This window comes from Notolepis coatsorum, assembly GCF_963971535.1.
Source record: "Notolepis coatsorum genome assembly, chromosome: 12".
In the NCBI taxonomy this organism is placed as follows: Eukaryota; Metazoa; Chordata; class Actinopteri; order Aulopiformes; family Paralepididae; genus Notolepis; species Notolepis coatsorum.
In genome coordinates, this window is record NC_140176.1 from 127,870,069 (window position 1) to 127,886,738 (window position 16,670).

The following is a 16,670-nucleotide window of genomic DNA, read 5'->3' on the forward strand; positions in this document are numbered from 1 at the left end:
GTGAGGTTTCCGGAGACAGATAACAAGAAATAATAATGAAAGAATACTTTGTCTCCCGGTGTTCAAAACGTAGAGCGAGAATTCCATCGTAGGCTTTGTCCACAATAATAACTGAGAATGTATCAAAAATAGTGTTCTTTACACAGATACCAACGCCGCCAGAGGCTTTAACCGCTCTTCTGTGAGCAACCCGATTATAACCAAACCAGGTGAAGCCATTGAACTCAAGCAAGTCTGTAGAAAGATGAGTCTCATTCAAGGAAATAAAATCTGGTTTTAAGGAGTTTAGCAGTACAGTTCTAAGTTCACGGTTTGATGATGTCCATCCATTAACATTCCAGTGTACCAGTCGAAATTCTTTACTCACAGATACCAGGGGCTGGGCTTGCCCTTCTCAACTGTCCTCTTCCTCTGCAGGTGGGGACCGTTTCATTAGGCGTCCATTCCCCGTCAGAAAGTAATCCTTCCCTGTTGGAATTCCTTTAAGAAGCGTTCTGAAGTTGAGGTCAACCAGCCGTTCTGTGTGTGACTTCGCTGCAGACACGTAAACACGCTGGTAATTTTCATTTTCCTTAAGGTTGCGTTTCAAGCGAAGCACTGCTATCTTCTCACGTAGAGACCGCAGCTCCAATTTCACGAGCCCCGGTTTAGCTCCCCTGGCTCGGAGACGCTCCACCGCGACTACGTCAGGTACTGGTTCACATCCAAGGCCATCACGCAGCAGTGCCCCTATATTGGTTTTCAGGTCCTCGCTGCTCTTGTCACTCTCCTGGGGTAATCCAACAATTATCAAGGAGACGTCCGGGTCAAATGGACTGAGTTGCGGGGTTCTTTCCTTCACACTCCTCTCGATGTCGGTCATTCTCTGTACCATAACACCCACATTCTGGTCAACGTAGCCCGTCATATCCTTCTTTGTGTCCTTAATCTTCTGCGTTATTTCCGCCGTTATTTTCGCCTCCAAAGACACACGCATTTCGTCAATCTTGCCATCTATGGACACACGTAGTGCGTACATTTTTTTGTCAATCTTGCCATCTATTGACTTACGAAGTGCGTCAATTTGGTCTGCAATCTTGTTCTGCATCAGACAAATTTTTTCGTCCATGTTTGCACTGATGTTTATTTCCATCTCTTCCAGTCTATTCATGACAGCCGATATGTCTTCCTTCTCCGGATCCATCTCTTTCTTCTTAGGAGGCATCTGGATAACTTTTTAAAGTATAGCTTAAAGAAAAAAAAAATATATATATATATATATATATATATATATTTTTTTTTTAAAGTATAACTTCAAAAGCTTTTTTAAAGTATAACCCAAACAAACGTAGAACCATCAAGCTTTTAAGAACCTAAGCTCAATTAAAGCAAATGAAACACAGTTTCTCAGACACCAAACAAATGGGGAAGTGTGCTTGCCGCCATCATATATGTCCTGATGAATTGAAAATGGGGGACCCTGATGTAAACAAGACGAAAGTCTCTCTGGTCTGCATCCCCTTAACAATTGTGTGTATTGAGCTGTACTGTATTGTACCCATTCTGCAATCTGTTAAATAAAGTTTTCAATCAATCAATCAATCAATCAAACAGTAATATATAATCCATTTCAGACAGAATGCACGCAATAAGTTATAATAATAATAATAATAATTATTAAAAAGTTCTGTATTTTTTATGTCGTATTTGGGGGCAAATGGTATGCTTTTTTTATTTTTAAATTTTTATTTTGGGTAAGAGTTTCTTATTTCGGTAAGAGTGCTCTCGACCACTCTTATAATTGATTCTTGCCTGAGAAAAAAGCAACAATAAGAAAAGTTTGTCCCCCCTACAATTTACATTTGAATAAGTTGGCCCTCATAAGAAAGTAGTTGACTAGCCCTGCTCTTTGGTGAGACATTATCACGTCTCACGCCTTCTCGTATCATTGCCGATGATACTCAACTCTTCCTCTCCTTCCCTTCCTCAGATATCCACATCTCTGAGCAGATCTTGGCCCGTCTGTCCGACATCTCCGCCTGGATGACGACCAACTGCCTCAAACTGAACCTAAGAAACACAGAATTGCTTCACCTGCCGGCCAAACCCTCCGTCTGTCGTGCCGTGTGGCTCATCATGTCAGACCAGGCAGCTCTGCACAACACGGCCCTCCCCCTGTAGTGCCGTGTGGCTCATCATGTCAGACCAGGCAGCTCTGCACAACACGGCCCTCCCCCTGTAGTGCCGTGTGGCTCATCATGTCAGACCAGGCAGCTCTGCACAACACGGCCCTCCCCCTGTAGTGCCGTGTGGCTCATCATGTCAGACCAGGCAGCTCTGCACAACACGGCCCTCCCCCTGTAGTGCCGTGTGGCTCATCATGTCAGACCAGGCAGCTCTGCACAACACGGCCCTCCCCCTGTAGTGCCGTGTGGCTCATCATGTCAGACCAGGCAGCTCTGCACAACACGGCCCTCCCCCTGTAGTGCCGTGTGGCTCATCATGTCAGACCAGGCAGCTCTGCACAACACGGCCCTCCCCCTGTAGTGCCGTGTGGCTCATCATGTCAGACCAGGCAGCTCTGCACAACATGGCCCTCCCCCTGTAGTGCCGTGTGGCTCATCATGTCAGACCAGGCAGCTCTGTCTGTTCAGCACACAGACAGACACACTGGGATCATCATAGGGATGGGCATTTTAAAGAAAAATCCAGATCGATTGATCGCATGCTATACTCGATTGATCGTGTATTACTCGAAAAGGGAAAAAAAACGTTTAAAAAAAACTTTAATTATATATCTTTTTTTACTTACGTTTTTATTTATTATTTATACTAAATTAATTATTTATTTATTTAATTATAAATATTAGATTTTTTTAATTTTTTTTAACTTAATTTTTTATTTTCATTTTTTCCAACAACATACATAGACAACATTCATAGACAATACATTTCAACATCTCAACAGTACATACATATAAAACAAATAGACAAAAAATGAGTAAAGAAAAAGTGTGGCATGGGTCCTTCGGTCCATTCTATATTTGCATTATTTATTTACATTTTCATTCATTTCCTTGTATCCTTTTCAAACCTCTGTGATGTCGTTACCTCCCCTCCTGTATTCTTCCCACTTTCTCCATTTCCATTCAAACTTTTCTTCTTGCAGCCTCAGCAGATGTGTGATTCTCTCCATTTCCTGTATCCCCTCTACCAACTTGTACCACAGTTTAGTTAGAGCTTTTTTGGCTGCCACTATCAATATCTTAATCAAGTATTTGTCTTCCCCTTAGATTCCTTCTTGTGACAGATTCCCCAAATACAACACTTGGCCTCCCTGGGGTATTTCGTATCCTATTATTTCATTTATTATCCCTCCTATCTCTTCCCAGTAGTGCCTTATCTTCTGACATCCCCAGAATATGTGTGTATGGTTCGCCCCTTCCTGTCCACACTCCCTCCAACATGTTTTCTGTGTTGGCGTGTAATTGCCCTGTATTTCTGGTGTTATAAAGTATCTAATTATGTTTTTCCACCCAAACTCCCTCCATATCCTTGATCCTGTGGTTGATTGTTGTGTCTTACATGTGTTATACCATTCCTCCTCTGTTATCTCTATTTCCAACTCTCTTTCCCACTTTTCTTTCACATACAATGTTGTATTTCCCTTACTGTCCATTATTGCCTGATATAGTGCTGATATCACCCTTCCCTTCCGTCCTTCGTATGACTTTACCATTATCTTAATTACCCCATTCTGTTCTTTGTCTCTGTCTTGCTTTATTTCCTTGTTATAGTAATCCATAATCTGTAAATATCTAAAGTGGTCCCTATTCTCTAGTCCGTATCTTTCTTTCAAGTCTTGTAGAGTCTGCATCTCCCCTCCTTCTGTCATTGTGCACATTGCTGTTATACCCCCCCGTTCCCACCTCTTGAACCCATGGTCTTCTATCCCCGGTCTGAATTTGTTGTCGTGTGCTATCCATCTCAGTATCTTAGATTCTTTTTCTAGCTTGTATTTCTTTACTATTGTGTTCCATATGTTTATAGTGAATTTGGTAATTGGGTCTAGTAGTTGTTCCTGTCTTCTGAACAGCTCCCTATCTCCTATCAGTGCCTGAACTTTGAATCCCTCTCTTTTGGTTTCTATATCTTTCCATTTGGCCTCATAATTCACATTGCACCAGCATGCTACTGTTCTAAGCTGTGCTGCATAGTAATAGCTTTCTAAACTGGGTACTGCCATGGCTCCTTTCTCCTTTGGTAATTGTAGAGTCACATATCTGATCCTTGGCCTTTTCCGCCCCCCAAATTAATCTTGATATCTGTCTATCCCATTCCCTAAATAGTTTTTGTGGTATTAATATAGGTAGGGATTGAAATAGGTATAGTAACCTTGGTAATATGTTCATCTTAATGATTTCGATCCTTGAGCTGAAATCTAGGGGCATTACCGTCCATCTTTCTAGGTCTCTCTGTTACGATTCTGGTTCTTGACTACGGTCGGGAACATCCCACCTTCTCTGTCATCTGTCACTTGGTTACTGTCACTTGTTTTCCCTGTCATTTAGTGCTGTCAATTAGGGGTTGGCTTCTGATTGGCTGTCACGGGGGTGTGTGTGGAATGTTGGTATTTGGTGGCTATATAACATTCCTTTCCTCTGCTTGTCATTTGTCAGGTCTTCACTATAGGCGTTCGGAGATAACGCGGGCGGTTCCTGTTCTGGACCACCACTAAGCTCCATTATCTAATTCTCTTGTTCTCTTGCCTTGGCATAGTATCCTAGTATTACTCTTTGTGTTCTTTACTATTAAAGTCAAACCTGTTCAAGAGTATACCTTCTCCGTCTCTGTGATTGCCTACAACAATTGGAACTCACCTACCTCCATCCTGACAGAAGACCTGACCATCAGAGTTCCATGGAGGCAATCATGGAGATGCTCCAGGCACAGAAGAGTGCACAGGAGTGCATGGAGGAACACCAACATCTGGTCAGCGCCGAGTTGGTTCGGCTGGGCGGGATCGTCAGCGCGTCGCAGGAGACGGCGCAGTCGGCGCTCAGCACAGCCCGGCAGGCACAAGTCGAGGTGGCGGGGGTAAGGATGACGGTGGGTGAGACGGCGGCAGGAAAGGCGGCGTTCAACACCACGTTCAACACCGAGGAGAGTCGGGGAGCTCTTGGGCACCAGGATCGGAACCAGGAGCCACGGCTACCCACACCAGGCCGCTACGCGGGAGCACCGGAGGGATGCAGGGAGTTCATCACCCAGTGCTCACTCGTGTTCCAGCGGCAGCCACGCTCATTCCCCTCTTCCAGAGCACAAGTCGCATATACTGGAAGACTTCCTGCATTGTCCCGGTGCCCAAGAAGGGACGTCCCAGCACCCCCAACGACTACAGGCCAGTCGCTCTGACGTCACACGTCATGAAGACGTTTGAGAGACTGGTCCTGCAACACCTCAAGCCCCTGGTGCGTGACTCCCTCGACCCCCTGCAGTTTGCATACCAGGCAAACATCGGGGTGGAGGATGCCATCATCTACATGCTCCACAGAGCGTACACGCACCTGGAGAAGCCGCGCAGCTCAGTGAGGATTATGTTCTTTGATTTCTCCAGCGCCTTCAACACCATCCAGCCGTCACTGCTAGCGGAGAAGCTCTCTGCGATGCAGCTGGAGCACGGCTTGGTGGCCTGGATCAAGGACTACCTCACTGAGAGGCCACAGTACGTCAGACTAAAGGACAGTCAGTCTGACGTACTGGTGAGCAACACCGGCGCCCCCCAGGGAACTGTGCTGTCACCCTTCCTCTTCACCCTCTACACCTCAGACTTCTGCCGCAACTCCAGCGGGTGCCACCTGCAGAAGTTCTCAGACGACTCCTCCATCGTAAGCTACATCACCGACGATGATGAGGAGGAGTTCAGAGCCCTGGTGGAGAGCTTCGTGGGGTGGAGCGACAGCAACCACCTCCAACTCAACACCAGTAAGACCAAGGAGCTGGTGGTGGACTTCCGGAGGGGCAAGAAGAGGCCCCCCCCGATTCCCATCTCCATCCGAGGGGTGGATGTGGAGATGGTGGACTCATACAAGTTCCTTGGGGTACACCTGAACAATAAACTGGACTGGTCGGACAACACAGAGGCCCTCTACAGGAAGGGACAGAGCAGGCTGTTCTTCCTGAGGAGACTCAGGTCCTTCAATGTGTGCAACAAACTGCTGCAGTCTTTTTACCTGTCTGTTGTGGCCAGCATCCTCTTCTATGCTGTGGCATGCTGGGGAGGCTACATCAACTCAAGGGACACCAACAAGCTCAACAAGCTGGTGAGGAAGGCTAGCTCCGTGGTGGGAGTCGAGCTACCTAGACTTGAGGTGATGGTAGAGAGGGGGATGATAAGGAAGCTGGATGCCATCATGGAGAACCCCTACCACCCCCTCTACGACGAGCTAGTCAAGATGAGAAGCTCGTTCAGCCACAGACTCATCCCCCCCCGACACTCAACTAACCGCCTCGGACAGTCCTTCATACCAGCGGCCATCAGGCTCCACAACAGTGGGCAGCGACTAGCAGCCTCCAGGCCCCACAACAGGGGGCAGCGACAGCGACTGCTACCAGACATTGACCTGGGACTTATAGGAACCCAAGGGGGACAAAGTAGACTACCCTGGTACTTTGATTAATGTATACTCAGTAGATAGTAAATTATAACACTACCTCATGCATACTGCACCTTATGTGACACTGTGAATAATGTGAATATTCCTCAGCTAGTCAGATAGTAAATTATATTGACCATATTGATCAAATTGTTTACACTGCCTGTGTTGTCTTTTACTACCTGTATACTGTGTTGTTTTACTACCTGTACCCCTCCCCCCCCCCCATGCTGCTATGATGCCTGAATTTCCCCAAGGGGATCAATAAAGGAATATCTTATCTTATCTTATCTTATCTTATCTTATTATAACCCTCCTCACCGGTCAAGCACTCTCCTGGGCTACGGCCGAATTAGAGAGCGGTTCGCCTCTCTGCGACTGTGTGGACGACTTCACCAGGGAGTTGAGAAGGGTATTCGACACTTCCCGAGTACTCTCGGTCTTCGAGGCCGGTGGGCGGCTTCTCGTTTGCCGGCAGGGCTCCCGCACGGTCTCAGAATACGCCATCGAATTTCGGATCGTGGCTCGGGAGGCGGCTTGGCCGGAAATTCCTTGTGTGGTCCTATTTCTCAAGGGACTCTCCGCACGGATGCAAGACGAGTTTTCCGTGCGTGAGATCCCTGAGCAGCTGGAAATGCTCATCAACACCGCCATACGGATGGACAACCGACATCGGGAGAGAGAGAGGGAGCGTGAAGATACTACCCAGGTACGTGGCCTTTCTCCTCCCGTTGTTGACATCTTCCCGCATTACACGAGTGGGCCACTGGGTGATGAATCCATGCAGCTTGGGGCGCTGTCGCTCTCAGACGACGAACGGCGGCGCTTCATCGAGGAGCGACGATGCTTCCGGTGCGGCCGCACCGGTCATCGTTTCGGCAGCTGTCGGGAACAGGCTGGCTCAACTCGGCGCCAGTCGGGAAGGGGAGGTGCTCCGCCGGGCCTCGAGAGGGCGCCAGCAGGTGGGCTCACCCCAGCACTACCATCTGACTCACGTACATTTCTGGAGGTGGCGGTTAACTGTGGGGGTAACGTTAGGGGAACGAAGGCTCTCATTGACTCAGGGGCGGCGGGCAATTTCATTCACTTGGGGTTGGTGAGAGAATGGGGAATCCCGGTAGAAGAGTTGGGGGTTCCCATTCCTGTCTACGCCCTGGACGGTCAGCCCCTGGGCAGTGGGAGCGTCACACAACGTACTGTCCCTATGCACATCCGGGTGGCGGGTGGGGGGTGGGAGTGGGTTCAATTATTTGTTATTGTCTCCCCCTATTCTGTTATGGTGTTGGGTCATCCCTGGTTATCTTCATGTGTAAGGAATATTAATTGGAGCACGGGCAAGCTCTCAACGGAGGTCGGCGTGAAGTCGGTCGTCGGCGAGAGTTTGTCCACTCCCTTGTCTCCCTTCCCCTCTTCTCTTTCTTCTCCTTCTTCTCTCTCCAGGGTGGTGGGGAGCCTAGCAGATTATGTTCCACCCTCTAATGCCGATTTGATAGGGGTTCCTGAGATCTATTGGGACCTGGCGGACGTTTTTAGCAAGACGCGTGCTAAAGCACTACCGCCTCATAGATCATACGACTGTCCCATTAATCTTCTACCCGGTACCTCCCCGCCTCGCGGGCGAATGTTCTCTCTCTCACGCCCCGAGACCTTGGCCATGAACACCTACATTGAGGAGGCATTGCTTGCGGGGCACATATGTCCTTCCACATCCCCGGCCGGCGCTGGTTTCTTCTTTGTTGGCAAAAAGGATGGGGATCAGCGCCCGTGCATTGATTATAGGGGATTGAATGACATTTCCATCAAGAACCGATATCCTTTACCTCTCATGGACACAGCCTTTGAGTGCTTACAGGGGGCACAGGTCTTTTCTAAACTTGACTTACGTAATGCATACAATCTGGTCAGGATTAGAGAAGGAGACGAGTGGAAGACTGCATTTAATACACCCAATGGTCACTATGGGTATTTGGTCATGCCCTTTGGTTTGGCTAATGCTCCGGCAGTCTTCCAAGCCCTGGTTAACGACGTGCTGCAAGACTTGATTGGGGTGTTGGTGTTTGTTTACCTAGATGATATCCTAATTTCTTCTCGCGATATGGTGCAACACCAACTGCATGTTCGGGAGGTGCTAGACCGTCTCCTCAAGCATCAACTATTCGTTAAGGCTGAGAAGTGTGTGTTTCACACTGATACCGTTTCCTTCCTGGGCTTTGTGTTGACGAAGGGTGATCTACGCATGGATTCGGCCAAGGTGAGTGCAGTCTTGGACTGGCCACGGCCTTCGTCGCTCAAGGGGTTACAACGGTTTTTGGGCTTTACAAATTTTTACAGGCGCTTTATTCGCAACTTTAGCACCTTAGCCAATCCGTTAACAGCTCTCACTAAGGCCTCTCTCCCTGGCTTTGAATGGTCGCCTAGGGCAGAGTCGGCCTTCTGCGATCTCAAGCGTCGGTTTACATCCGCTCCTGTATTGATCCGCCACGATGCAGAGGTTCCGTTCATTGTGGAGGTGGATGCCTCTGACATCGCTGTGGGGGGGGGGGGGGGGGGGGGGGGTGCTCTCTCAGAGGTGCTTAAAGGATGGGAAAGTGCACCCATGTGCTTTTTTTTCTCGCCGTCTGTCATCAGCCGAGCGCAACTACGACGTGGGTAATCGGGAGTTGTTGGCTATCAAATTGGCACTGGAGGAATGGAGACATTGGTTGGAGGGGGCGGCACATCCTTTCATTGTTTGGACCGATCATAAGAACTTGGCTTACATCCAAGGGGCTAAACGCCTTAACGCTCGCCAGGCCAGGTGGGCGTTATTCTTCACACGATTTCGATTTACCATCTCCTATAGACCCGGGTCCAATAATATCAAACCCGACGCGTTATCGCGCCAGTTTGATCTTCCTGGCCGGGAGGAGCAGCCCCATCCCATTATTCCACCGGCCTTGATTTTGGCACCCGTGTCTTGGGGCATAGATAAGGTGGTAAGGTCGGCGCTGACGCGGGAGCCCGATCCTGGCGGGGGCCCTCCGGGGCGGTCGTATGTGCCCAAGGCGGCACGCTCACGTTTGCTGCAGTGGGCACATGCCTCATCCCTCACCAGCCACCCTGGGGCCACCAGGACCCTGGAATTTATCCGTAGGAGGTTCTGGTGGCCGACAGTGGAGGGGGATACGCGTTCCTTTGGGGCGGCCTGCCCGATGTGCGCGCACAGTAAGACCTCTCACCGTGCACCGGCAGGTCTCCTCCGGCCACTTCCTATTCCTAAACGGCCCTGGTCGCACATATCCCTGGACTTTATTTCTGGCCTCCCCCTTTCGGACGGGTTCACCGCCATTTTGGTGGTGGTGGACCGGTTCTCGAAGGCGGCTCATTTTGTTCCTCTCCCCAAGCTTCCATCGGCCCGGGAGACTGCTGATCTGGTGATACAGCATGTCTTTCGGGTCCACGGGCTTCCGGTGGATATCGTGTCGGACCGGGGTCCTCAGTTCGCTTACAGGTTCTGGAAGGCGTTTGCCTCCGGTCTCGGCTCCTCCGTCAGCCTTTCGTCTGGGTTTCATCCGCAGTCGAACGGGCAGACGGAGCGCGTCAACCAGGACCTGGAGGGGGCCTTGAGATGTTACGTTGCCGGTTGTCCGGCAACGTGGAGTAGGAGGTTGGCATGGGCTGAGTACGCGCATAATACCCTCCTCTCCTCCTCTACCGGTATGTCTCCCTTTCAGTGTCAGTATGGTTTTCAACCTCCTTTGTTTCCCGAGCAGGAGCAGGAGGCGGAGGTGCCCTCAGCCCAGGCACATGTGGCTCGCTGCCGCAGGACGTGGAAGCGGGTCCGGGCGGCGCTGCAGAAGGTTTCGGTTAGTACCCAGCGGCAGGCTAACCGCAAGCGTCGTCCGGCTCCGGTTTACCGTCCTGGGCAGCGGGTTTGGCTTTTCACCCGGGATCTCCCTCTCCGGGTGGAATCCAGGAAGCTGGCTCCTCGCTTTATAGGACCCTTTAAGGTGGTACGTCGGGTGAATCCTGTGGCTTACAGGCTACGGCTTCCGAGTTCTATGAGGGTTCATCCGACGCTTCATGTGTCCCTGTTGAAGCCGTTCCTCTCATCGCCCTTGGCCCCGCCACTGCCTACGGTTCCTCCGCCTCGGTTTATGGGTGGTCAGCCCATTTACACGGTGCGGAGGATACTGGGTTGTAGGCGGAGGGGTAGGGGGTTTCAGTTCTTGGTGGATTAGCAGGGGTACAGGATAGAAGAGCGTTCTTGGGTGCCTCAAAGGGATATTTTAGATCCCAGCCTGATCGATGATTTCCGGTGGCTGAATCCCAAGGCCCCCAGGTGAACGTCTGGTGCCGTTCGTCGGGGGAGGGTACTGTTACGATTCTGGTTCTTGACTACGGTCGGGAACCTCCCACCTTCTCTGTCATCTGTCACTTGGTTACTGTCACTTGTTTTCCCTGTCATTTAGTGCTGTCAATTAGGGGTTGGCTTCTGATTGGCTGTCACAGGGGTGTGTGTGGAATGTTGGTATTTGGTGGCTATATAACATTCCTTTCCTCTGCTTGTCATTTGTCAGGTCTTCACTATAGGCGTTCGGAGATAACGTGGGCGGTTCCTGTTCTGGACCACCACTAAGCTCCATTATCTAATTCTCTCGTTCTCTTGCCTTGGCATAGTATCCTAGTATTACTCTTTGTGTTCTTTACTATTAAAGTCGAACCTGTTCAAGAGTATACCTTCTCCGTCTCTGTGATTGCCTACAACAATTGGAACTCACCTACCTCCATCCTGACACTCTCTTGATTTTCTGATTTATCTGTGTATAGTTTGCATCGTATAACCCCTCCACCCCTCTTGTGATGTTCACCCCTAGGTACTTGATCCTGTCCATGCCCCATTTGATTTAGTATTTTTCTTTGATCTCTATCGTTGGTGTGTAGTTCAGTGCTAATGTCTGTGTCTTCGTCACATTAAGTCTTTCTTTTTGATCAAATTTTTTATTATTATTTACATGAAAACAAGACAACACAATAACCACAATAACAATACACAGAACTTCACAGGGAAATAACAGAAACAATAATAGTACAGAAATAAAAAATTATACAAAAAAGAAAAAAGAAAAAGGAAAACAGAGTACAACCTTTTAAAATTTAAAGGAGTACTATCTAATAAATAATAAATGGCCTTTCCCAGTATTCAGCACCGTTTCCCGGCCGTGTGGCCCTATATTAATAAAACGTATATCTCTAATTATCGAAAAGGCCCATTCTTCCAATTCACCTCACAACATTCACCCTCACCGAGCTGAGTCATCACAAAATGCGCATATCAGTGATGTCAGAGATTTCCCAGCTGCATAACAATGTGGCAAATGCCACCGGGTCACACAGTGGTTGGAGCCCAGCCTCAAAACGGCCTAAGGTCCTGAGGTAGAAAAACGCCGCTTTTGAGTACACGACTAGAAAAACAAAACAATGAACCTTCTTGAAAAACAAAAACCTACAGAGGTGTTCCATAGACTCACAGGAACCGTGTAAAAGTGTCCAAATAGTGAAGAAATAGCAAAATAGCTCCCCCCCAATAAAATCCCCCAGTTAAAGTCAAGAGAACAACACAAAAGACAAGACAGACAAGACATTTCCTCCTCCCCCTCCCACGAGACCGCCGGACTCCCCCGAACAAGCACCCCAACCCCGCTCAGCCACACACGGCGGTCCTGACCTTCTCAGCTGCTGCGAACCACAGGTCAATCCCAGCCTGCCCCACCCCAATCACCCGCGCCGTGGATATCTCAAGATAAATCACATCCAACAGTGTTAGGGACCAGTTAATCACTGTGAGCTTCTCAGGCTCCTTCCATCTCAATGCTATTAGCTTCTTCGCTGCTGTGACGCCCGCTAGGACAACCCTTTTTAGTTGTACGGACACGGGTAGTGTTGTTATATCGTTCAGGAGTAGCGTAACAGCTGTGAATGGGATAGTTAAGCCACACAGATCTGAAAGTTTGTCTGTTATTGACCTCCAGAAGCGGGCTACTGGTGGGCAATCCCAATACATATGCATATAAGTGCCAGTGGCCCTTTGAGAGCACAAAGTGCACCGAGAGTCGGATACCAGTCCCATAGCATATAGCTTCCTAGGTGTAAGATAGGTCCTATGAATATAATTAACATTTATTTGCTGGTGATTGGGGTTGCGGGAAGACAATGTCACATTTGCCCAAACATCATCCCAGTCAAACTCGGGGTCCAACTCCGGGATATCCCCACGCCAGATTGTATCCAACGATACATTTTTATACATGGATTGAATTAAGAGCATATAAAAGTCTGAGACAAACCTTCTGGAGGTCGTCCTGTCCACTATGAGCCTGAGGAAGGGGTGTGGTTGCAAAGCCTGAGCCCACAGCATGCCATGCGCCCTCAGCGCTGACCTTAGTTGAAGGTAAAGAAAGAAGGACTCGCTGGGAAGATCATAAAATTCTTTTAAGTCCTGAAACGCTCGAAGGCCGTTCTTATCATAAATATCCTCCAGAGTATGAACTCCCCTCCTTTGCCATTGAGGAATACTAACCGGCTTGTGCCCAACAAGTAGTTGCTGGTTATTAAAAATTGGAGAGTCCAGGTGCCATGGGCATTTAACCGCACACGACTTCTGTACATTACGCCATGTTTGGATCACGTGAGTTATGATCGGTCCATACCTCAGTCGGCATTTTGAAATAGGGATAGTGGAGTACACTACATCCTGCAATCTTAGCGGTGAGACTGCCGCCGCTTCTAAGGAGCGCCAAGATACAGCATCTACAGGGTCTAGCCAGCAAATCAGAGGTCTCAGTGAAAAGGACCAGAAATAAAGCTTAAAATCAGGGATTGCGAGGCCCCCATCTTGTTTTCTACGTTGAGTGGTAGCTCTTTTGATTCTCGGGCGTTTGTTATTCCAGATAAACTTAGATACCATCGATTGTACCTTGCGCCAGTGGTCTATTGGAGGGGGCAGGGGGAGCATTGAGCTAACAAAATGTATCCTAGGCAGGACGTTCATTTTGATTATGGAAGCCCGGGCTTGTAAGGAGTTAGGAAGGGACGACCATCTGTCTAGATCCTGGCGTATTTTATCATAAGTACCCGTGAAGTTGTACTTAGTAGTTTGACTTAGCGTGGGGAATATCTCTATGCCTAAGTATTTAAAATGTTCCACTATGGGGATATCAGCTGGTAGTCGCACCGCCTTGGCCAGCTCATTAAGAGGTAGGCAGGCTGATTTGTTCCAGTTAATCTTAAAGCCTGACAATTTACCAAAGTCGTCGATTATTCCCAGTAATTTTGTGGCCGACTGGGAGGGGTCATCCATAAAAATCAGTAGGTCATCTGCATAGAGAGCAATTTTGTGTGGTGTATTATTGACCATTATGGAGACGATGTCATCCGATTGCCTAATAAATTGGGCCAATGGTTCGAGGGAAAGCGCGAATAGTCCTGGGCTCAGAGGACAACCCTGTCTAGAAGATCTGGAGACTGGAAAAAGTGTGGAACAGTTTTTGCCTGTCAGTATCATTGCCGACGGCAAGGCATACAGGACTTTAATCATATGAATAAAATTTTTTCCAAGACCCATAACCTCAAGTACCTTCCACAGGTATGACCATTCTAGTCTGTCAAACGCCTTCATGGCATCCAAGGACAGAACTGTGGATGGAGCTGTATTGTCTTTACTGTTATCGACTACATGCAACAGCCTCCTAAGATTATCTGCAGCCAGGCGCCCCGGGATAAAACCAGTTTGATCGAAGTGTACCAATACCGTCATAAACCTCTGCAGGCGGCGGGCCAGCACCTTGGCAAACACTTTTAGATCGGCCCCGAGAAGACTCAAGGGCCTATAGCTACCACAATCATTGGGATCTTTATCCTTCTTGAGAAGTAAAAAAATCAATGCCATGTTGACATCTCTTGAGAACTCCCCTTGTTCGATAGCGTAATTGATCATATCGAGCATCAATGGACCCAATTGGTCCCAGAAAGCTAAATATACCTCGGGTGGAATCCCATCCCAGCCTGGTGCCTTACCCCTTTGCATTTCAGCAATCGTCTCCCTAAGTTCCATAAGAGTGATCGGTTTCCCCAGTTCTTTAGCCTCTTCCTCAGAAATGTGGGGTATCTCAAGCCCGCCAATGAACGATTCAAATTTAGAGTTATCGAAATTAACCTCTGAACTATATAACTGTGAGTAAAACTCTTTAAAAGTGTTGTTGATCTTTTTCGAATCAGTAGTGACTGTACCCTGTCGCGTCTTGATCGAAGGGATATCCGAGAAATGATCATTCGAGCGTATTTTCATTGCCAACAGATGGCTAGGCCTGGAACCGTGAAAGTAGTAATTTTGCCTTGTCCTATGTATCAAGAACAGTATCAGTTGTTTAAGTATGGAGTTTCTTTCTTTCTTGACTATCTTGCGTTGTGTGTTTAGTCGTTCATTATAGTTAGTTTGCAAAGATGCGTATATGTCCGCGTATAATGTTTCCAGTCCTTCTAGTTTTTTTTACCGGGATTTACGCAAATTGGAGGCGAAAAGTGTGACATGACCCCTGATAAATCCCTTCAATGCGTTCCACAGGACCCTAGGGTCTTCAACTGTGCCGACATTGATCTGCAAGAATTCAACTAGTTTACTCCTGAACTCAGTACAGAAATCATCGTTCTTTAATAAGGTTGAGTTAAAACGCCAGGGGTACCAATGAGACGTCGAAACTATCAAACATATTAGGGGACGCGAATGCATAGTCTATTCGAGAGAAGGTTTTGTGTCTGGCTGACAGGTGAGAGTAATCCTTGAGGGTGGGATTGGATATGCGCCAGAGGTCTGCGAGCCCCGTGTCCTGGGCCCACATCCTGAGGGCCTTAGAGGACTGTTTTTGGTCGCTTGTTTCAGAGGACCCGGACCTATCCATCTCCGCATCCCAGCACGCATTAAAATCGCCACCCACAATGAGAGCGTATCCAGTAAGTTCCAACATATTCTTTGTGATTGCATTATAGAACGCCGAATCAAATGTGTTAGGGGCATACAATGCTATTATTGCCATCTTCCTATGAGAAAACTCAACTTTTGCTATAGTAATCCTTCCCTCCGTGTCCGACCAAACATCCAGGACTTTGATATCAAGGTTACGTCTTGTAACTATGACGACTCCTTTTGTCTTATTGTCGGCTGAGGATGAGGAGATAACGTGATATTGTCAATTTGCTAGCCTTGACACATCACCCACCAATAAATGCGTCTCCCTAAGGAGAGCAATGTCAATATTTCTTCTCTTCAATAACCAAAGGACACTGGCACGCTTGTGTGGGGCGTTAAGACCTCCTGCGTTCCAAATTAAAATATTCAATTTAGCCATGGTCGAATTTGTCTAAATGCGTGGAGAACATACCAGTGCAGCCAGGCTGAGGACAGAGGCGCTGATCCAGGCGGGCCCAGACGGTCAATCCCAAGAGTTCAGAAGAGGAACAATTACACACATATAGGACAACAGTACAGAAAACATAGAAAAATACCACCCCAGTTACAACCCCCCCTACTTCTACTCTATACCCTAACCCACCCATCCTAACATTAACCCTCCTATACCCATTCTCCAATCCCCTCCCTATGCTCCATCCACTAAGGATGGTGTGGAGAGTCACAGCCACGTGACCCCGCAATCGCCATCTCGTCCCCCAGTACAGACGCTATTAAGACAGTGGAGAATGACAGAACAGAATGACAGAGGGGGTGTTGAGAGTCACACTAGTGACACTAGTTAATAATGACATCATGTTATCTCTGTCAATTGTGGGATGTAAAAGGTTTAAGCATATGTTTATGGTATATATCTGTTTTAGATCTAGGCATATGTTACTGTATGTGTCTATATGTAAAGTGCATGGGCTGCTCTGCACAAGCCAGAATGAAAAGAGCAGGTTGGCACATTTTTAACCCTTGCCTGTCCTGCCTGCATAGAGTAAACATATAACCAATGATTAGTACAGGTATATGTATATATATGTATA